This window comes from Myxine glutinosa, chromosome 7 (assembly GCF_964187855.1).
Source record: "Myxine glutinosa chromosome 7, kmMyxGlut1.1, whole genome shotgun sequence".
In the NCBI taxonomy this organism is placed as follows: Eukaryota; Metazoa; Chordata; class Myxini; order Myxiniformes; family Myxinidae; genus Myxine; species Myxine glutinosa.
In genome coordinates this window covers 106,881,816-106,888,055 of record NC_136267.1, presented here as the reverse complement: position 1 = coordinate 106,888,055, position 6,240 = coordinate 106,881,816, and the positions used below count along the sequence as shown (strand labels likewise).

Below are 6,240 nucleotides of genomic sequence, written 5' to 3'. Positions count from 1 at the left end.
GAGGTTCATTAGTGAGTGTCTGGAAGTGTTTTAGGCAAAATAAAATAAAAAAATTGAAAAACAAAATTCTTCGTTTTTTGGACTTTTTTTTTTTTTTTTTAATCGCTCGATAGTGCCGAAGCCTTTTTGATTAATGACAATTATATACAAGTACACATTCGCATGAAAAATACAAAATAATTGCCAGACATTTGAACACGAATAATAAAACAATTCCGGAATCGGTCCAAGTTGTTGGTAAGGCTTCTTCTTCTTCTTGAACGTCATCATACCTAACTCAGAAACGTGGTGAACGGCACATTCACCAGAATATATTCAACAAAAAGGTAAAATGATGATTTGACATTTGTGATGGATTTTCATTTGGATGTAATTGCTTTTCCATTATATTTGCCCTCATTTCAAATATGTTAATGTTTCTTTTTTGCTTGAGCAACGCCGGGTACTCCAGGTATAAACACTTATATACTTTACTCGGGGTACAAATACAAATACAACTTTGTCTGGGGGGTAACATAGGCTATGTGGCCGCGTTCTCGTGTGTGGGTGTGGGGGACCGGGAGAGGGGCGTAAATTCTCTATGTAAATGTATACCATGTAGCGCCACCTGGTGATGGTGGCAGAGGGTATTACAATTTCCTTTCTTTACCTGTGCAACACTGAGGTTATGAAGCACTACTTGCACAGGAAAAATTTCCTCCTTCCCTTCCCACGCCTCCTCCCCCCCACCCTCAAAACGGAGGGACCTGTCAGAGGTTCAAATCCATTCATCTGTTCTCAATATATCACATTTGTACCTGACATGGCCTCTGACTTTTGACCTATTGACCCCAAAATTGAATCAGTTCATGTTTACATCATTATACATACATGTGCCAAGTTTTAATTTAAATCCTTTCAGCTGTCCACAAGTTATCACAATTTTACCTGACATGACCTCTGACCTTTGGCCTTTTACCTCGGGACCCTAAAATCTGATCAGTTAATCTTTACATCATTCTACATACCTGTACCAAGTTTGAATTCGATAACTTCAGCCATTCTCAAGATATATACCTATTACAGACTTTGACCTTTGACCTCTTGACCCCAAGATATAATCAGTTAAACTTTACATCATTCTACATAACTGTACCAAGTTTGAATTTGATTACTTCAGCTGAAGTTATAGACCTATTACAGACTTTGACCTTTGACCTCTTGCCCCCAAAATCTAATCAGTTAATCTTTACATCTTTCTACATACCTGCACAAAGTTTGAATTAGATCACTTCAGCCGTTCTCAAGTTATAGACCCATTACAGACTTTTACCTTTGACCTCTTGGCCCCAAATTCTAATCAGTTCATCTTTATATCATTCTACATAATTGTACCAAATTTGTTCAGAATCCCATCACTGGTTCACAAGTTATCGCGGTAACAGGATTTTTATCTAACATTACCCCTGACCTTTGACCTCGTGACCCCAAAATCGAATCAGTTCATCTTTACCTCATTATACATACCTGTACCAAGTTTGACTAAGATACCTTCAGCCGTTCTCAAGTTATCGCGGTAACAACAACCGATCACGGACGGACAACCTGGAAACATAATGCCCCGGCGACTTCGTCAACAGAGGCATAACTCGACCGGGCGCTAGGTGGAGCACATACCTCCGCCAGGCTGGACAGTTTATGTTTTGTAACTCACTGATAGGTCGGATCTGGATTCGGACATGAACCAAAATCACCAAATTTTGTCATAATCCATCCATAACCTCTTGAAATATCACCTTATATATTGTTTTGACCCGATCACTCGATGGTGGTGGTGGTTTGTGTGCAGCCACCCGGCTGCTGGTTGCATCATTTTTCTGTGGGTGCATTTGCTGCTGATGCAATGCCTCTCTATAACCAGTTACCTGGTACTCATTTTGCCGACCTCGGAAGGATGACAGGTTGAGTCAACCCACCTGGCGTTAATTCAACGGGATTCGAACTCAGGACATTAGGTTATCCCAAGCCCACCACCCGAACCATTAGGCCAACACCAGGTGTAGAGGGGTCAATATATGGTTTAACCCCCAAAAAATTGATACAAAAGGTTTTTCAATGGATTCTGGTACCATTGGGCATGCTAAATAACATACTAAAAATCTAGTAACATGTGACTTCCGGAAAGGGGTCATTTTCAAGATGGCGTCCAAGATGGCCGCCGGGAGCTTAAAATGGCCATATCTCAATTATTATTCAACCTAGAAAGGTGGTTTTGGTGTCTAACCCTAGGTTTTAGGGCCCAAGGAATCCAATTGAATCAATAAAATTACCATTAGTTAATTATTTATTGACAAGTCCAAGATGGCATCCCAAGGTGACATCCTGATCCACTAAAATGGCTCTGTCGAATAGTAATCAACCTAGAGAGATTTTTTCAGTGTGTATACCTAGGTTTAAGGCACCCAGGAAATCATCAAAATTACTTAAATAAGTACAAAGTAATCAGGTAATCCAGTGAGCCAGGTTTACCAGCCCATTAGGCATTTGTTGTCTTATACAGTTAGTCGCTTACAGTTGTCTTATACACAACTTCCATCTACATTTGGTGGTGGAGGTAAAAAAATACATGAAAAACAAAAATACTTCCCCAAAAAACAACCAAACAAGGTCTGAGCTATAACTACCAGGGAATGACTAGTAAGGAATGACACCACAATACAACGCCACAATCGTTTTATGGATTATTTGCCATCCCCACATCTTTTGACATTTTTCCGTCTCAATCCCACAACAAACAAAATACATAATTACAACAACCAACACTACAAAATCTACAACTACCATGAACATAGACATCTTCATGCAATTGTATGTAATTGTTGTATTTATGTGTCATTTATAACTTGTCCTCCTTGTCATTCCTTCGTTGTCATTCCCTACCTTGCTTGGTTGTTTTTTTGGGATTCCATCCCTTACATGTTTTTCCATTTTTATTTTAAAAAATTTGACTCGTAATAATTAGGATCGATGCATTGTACAAGATGCATAATACAAGTAATAAACAGCAATGATTGAAGAGGAAGAAGATGAGTAAAGAGAAAAAGAAGAAGAAGAAGAGGAAAAGGAGAAGAAGAAGAAGAAGGAGGAGGAGGAGAGGAGGAGAGGAGAGGAGTAGGTATTTGGCTGGTGCGCTGCTTCGTAATGTTTCTCTTGATGTTACGATCCAACTATGGCATTCCTGTGGGCGAATGAGTTCGGTTGCCATGGTGAAAAGACCCAAACAGAGGAGAAAGAAGGACAGTAACGAACCTTTGTGAATACGAGAAACGAGGAGGGAAATTATAATGTGGAGACGCCAACAACAGTAATGTGAGACTGACAAATCAGGTGGAGTATACATTTTTGAATTGACCGTGGGAAAGAAAAGGAAGTGACCGTGGTTGGAATAACGTCACGTGATGTGCTGGTGGTGGAGTGGCTAATCTGTGTCAAGGTTAGTTGTGTTGTGTTGTGGACTTGTGCTTGTTTGTCCGTGCTCTATCCTTCTAAAAGCTGAACATCAAGCCAGGAGACAGCAAGTACCATTTTGAAAGTCTTTGTTGTAACTGGAGCTGGATTTAAACCTGAAACCACCGACTTTCCCAGACTCAGGACGATCTACCATGTTATATCATCGAGTCCGGTTCATTTAAATCGCCGCATGCTTTTTATTCGTGTACCTGGTCCTGTTTTAACCTAACGTAACGAACAAACCCCACTGCAGGGGATATATAAAGGGTTATCCATTTATTACGTACCTACTATTAAAAATTGATGCATTTTTTTTGAACCCGAACCCCCTTGCCCTCATATTTTTCTGTCGGCCGATGTCCCACACTTCACCTTTTGTTCTGCACACATCTACCTGTTCTCCCTACATTTCAGTCTGTATATTCTGTACATACCTATGGTTGTCTGTCCGTCCGTCCGTGCATGATAGGTTTTCGTTACCGCGATAACTTGAGAACTGCTGAATGTATGTTGGTCAAACTTGGTGCAGGTATGTATAATGAGGTAAAGATGAACTGATTAGATGTTGGGGTCACGAGGTCAAAGGTCAGAGGTCATGTTAGGTAAAAATCCTGTTACCACGATAACTTGTGAACCAGTGATGGGATTTGGACCAAAGTTAGTACAACTGGGTATTATGATGCAAAGATGAACTTATTTGATTTTGGGGTCAAGAGGTCAAAGATTAAAATCTGGAATAGGTCTATAACGTGAGAATGGCTGAAGGGATGAGATTCAAACCTGGTACAGGTATGTATAATGATTTAAAGATTAACTGATTCGATTTTGGGCTAAAGAGGTCAAAGGTCATGTCAGTTAAAAATGTGACAACTTGTGAACAGCTGAAGGGATTTAAATTAAAATTTGGTACAGGTATGTATAATGATGTAAACATGAACTGATTCAATTTTAGGGTAAAAGGTCAGAGGTCATGTTAAGTAAAAATGTGATAACTTGTGAACAGCTGAATGGATTTAAATTAAAACTTGGTACAGGTATGTATAATGATGTAAACATGAACTGATCAAATTTTAGGGTAAAAGGTCAGAGGTCATGTTAAGTAAAAATGTGATAACTTGTGAACAGCTGAATGGATTTAAATTAAAACTTGGTACAGGTATGTATAATGATGTAAACATAAACTGATTAAATTTTAGGGTAAAAGGTCAAAGATCATGTTAAGTAAAAAATATGTTGCCGCACCAACTTGTGAACAAGTGATGGGATTATGAACAAACTTGGTATAAGTATATATGATGAAAAGATGAACTGATTGGATTATGGCATCAACAGATCAAAGGTCAGAGTTCATATCAGGTAAAAATGTGATAACTTGAGAACATCTGAATGGATTTTTTTTAATCAAACTTGGTACAAGCATTATAATGATGTAATAATGTGGGTGAGGCATATCGGTCGACGTTGTGACGTCGATGAATGTCGTTCTAGTTATTATTATTATTATTATTATTATTATTATTATTACTAGGGCATGCCCGTACGTGGGTGCCCGTTCCTTGCCAAAAAAAAAAAAAAACGCTACCCGTACGCTCTACCCCGCCCGTACGCCCGTAAACAAAAAAAACAACGCTCTTCGCTTCCGCCCTTCGCTCTGACTGAATTGGGAGAAATAATGCGCATAAGAAATCGAGAAATTATTATTTTCTCCGGAAGAAATCGAATTACGAACCGTAATGGCGCAGGCTCTCGGGCTCGCAACAACGCGTTCTGTGATTGGCTGCCGGAAGTGAAGTCTTCACTGTCGCAAATGTGAAGCGATGAATACGATGAATCGCAAATTAGTTTTTATTAGTTTTAAAACATAGTTTAACGGCAACATAGTTTGCCGACGGGAAATAAATGAATACGCTCTCAAATGTGCCATCCGAGGCAGAGTCTGTTCGCCACGTTCGGCACACGTGATAGCTCGCTGCTCTCTGATTGGTTGAATCGTTTTTTGGACATAGCTCGGTAACTACTTCTGCGATTAATTTAAAACCTTGAAAAGGCACATCCTCGGGTCCCCAGCAATATACCTGGCAAGTTTCAAGTATATCGGACCGGTAGTTGTCGAGAAACAGCGGTCACAGACAAACATACATACAAACATACAAACATACAAACATACAAACATACAAACATACAAACATACACACAGAGATTGCTGGAATTATAGATAGATTGCTTTCTCCCCATTTTTATTTACCAATTTTCTATTTATAATTTACACTATCCACATCCAGTATGTGTGCGTGCATGCATGCATAATTCCACAAGCAGGTGTCCATATATAAAAGGGGCCACGCGTGCATGCGAGTTCCAGACCCCTCTATACCTTCAGACACTTTGACACCCCAAAACCCCTTAAGACCCTAAGACCACTTAGAACCTTAAGATCCCTTAAGACCTTTAAACATCCTTGATATCCCCAAGACCCTTAACACCATTAAGACCTATAAGAGCCCCCCCCTCCCCCACAACCCTCAAGACCCTCTATGACCCCCAAGACCCCTAAGATATTTAAGAGCATTTAAGACCTTCAAGACTCTCACGGCCTTTTAAGACTCCTAAGAACCTTTAAGACCCACCCGAACTCCCCACCAAGACCCTTAAGACCCCCAAAATCCTAAGACACCTAAAATTCCCATGCCCCCAATACCCCACTGCCCTAATACCCTTTAAGAACCCTAAGACTCCCCCAAGACCCTTAAG

At 39.9% G+C, this 6,240-nt stretch overlaps 1 protein-coding gene across 1 annotated transcript in view; it reads left to right on the top strand.

Annotated features, from left to right (window-relative positions):
- The first annotated feature begins 3,123 nt into the window (after window positions 1-3,123).
- The window catches only part of INVS (inversin), a 481,353-nt gene continuing 478,236 nt past the window's right edge, over window positions 3,124-6,240 (top strand). Inside the window, exon 1 of the mRNA XM_078782093.1 lies at window positions 3,124-3,472. The gene's annotated coding sequence lies outside the window, so the exon portion shown is untranslated. The remainder of the gene's footprint in view (window positions 3,473-6,240) is intronic.